The 1,307-nt window shown below is 49.4% G+C and overlaps 1 non-coding gene across 1 annotated transcript; it reads left to right on the forward strand.

Annotated features, from left to right (window-relative positions):
• Positions 1–459: 459 nt before the first annotated feature.
• Positions 460–532, forward strand: TRNAV-AAC. Its single transcript has one exon. It is a non-coding gene; the product is annotated as a tRNA-Val (tRNA).
• The last annotated feature ends 775 nt before the right edge of the window (positions 533–1,307 follow it).

The following is a 1,307-nucleotide window of genomic DNA, read 5'->3' on the forward strand; positions in this document are numbered from 1 at the left end:
AGCACCCTGGCCCACAGCCAGAGAAGCAAGTTTCAACCTGTGCTTAACTTTAAGCGCATGGGTAATCCTACTTGCTTCACTGAGATTACGCATGCCCTTAAAATAAAACCTTGTTCAGCTGCTGTGCTGGAGTGGGACCAGAGGGCTCTGTCTATTCTGCATGAAGCCCATTAGAAAAAGGACTTTTCACCCATTTTTCTGTGACACGTATGTGAACGGGTGTGTTTTCTTGCAAATATTTATCTGATTCGCTGTCCCCTAATCACTTCAGTGTCTCCAGACGTGCTCTCATATCTGTGCTTCTCCTCCCTACAAACGGTTGGGGCTTATGTAACTTTCCAGAACGAGCTCACGTTCCTCCAAGCCAAGTCACGTTCTTGTTATCTGCCGTCCGGCTTAAAAAGAGCGCTTGGACATGCGGGGGGGATGAAGATAGCTTTGGCAAGAAAATGACACCGTGTTTCTGTAGTGTAGTGGTTATCACGTTCGCCTAACACGCGAAAGGTCCCTGGTTCGAAACCAGGCAGAAACACGCAGTGTGGTTTTTTTTCCGTGGCCTCTATCAGCAATAGCGTGCCCCTGTACTCGTCACTGGTGAGGCCGCACCTTGAATCCTGTGTTCAGTTTTGGGCCCCTCACTACAAGAAGGACATTGAGGTGCTGGAGCGTGTCCAGAGAAGGGCAATGAAGCTGGTGAGGGGTCTGGAGCACAAGTCTTATGAGGAGCGGCTGAGGGAACTGGGGTTGTTCAGTCTGGAGAAGAGGAGGCTGAGGGGAGACCTTCTCGCTCTCTACAACTACCTGAAAGGGGGTTGTGGTGAGGTGGGTGTTGGTCTCTTCTCTGAAATAACTAGCGATAGGATGAGAGGAAATGGCCTCAAGTTGCACCAGGGGAGGTTTAGACTGGATGTTAGGAAAAATGTCTTTACTGAAAGAGTGGTCAAGCATTGGAACAGGCTGCCCAGGGAAGTGGTGGAGTCATGATCACTGGAAGTGTTCAAAAAACATGTAGACGTGGCACTTCAGGGTATGGTTTAGTGGCCATGGTGGTGTTGGGTTGACAGTTGGGCTTGATGATCTTAAAGGTCTTTTCCAACCCTAATGATTCTGTGACTCTCTGATTCTGTGAAAATACGACATGGTGGGAAGGTAGGTGAAGTGGCTAGCAGGCAATATAGGCCTGGTTTCCTGGGGAGCTTCTGGTGCATCACTGGATTATTTTGTGCCAACTCCAAGGCTTTTTCCAGTGGCTGAGGTAGCCCTAATGTACCTCTCCCGTAGAGCTTCCTTGGTGTCGTGGTTTAGCC

The sequence above is a fragment of the Phaethon lepturus genome, unplaced genomic scaffold (genome assembly GCF_000687285.1).
Source record: "Phaethon lepturus isolate BGI_N335 unplaced genomic scaffold, ASM68728v1 scaffold999, whole genome shotgun sequence".
Classification (NCBI taxonomy): domain Eukaryota; kingdom Metazoa; phylum Chordata; class Aves; order Phaethontiformes; family Phaethontidae; genus Phaethon; species Phaethon lepturus.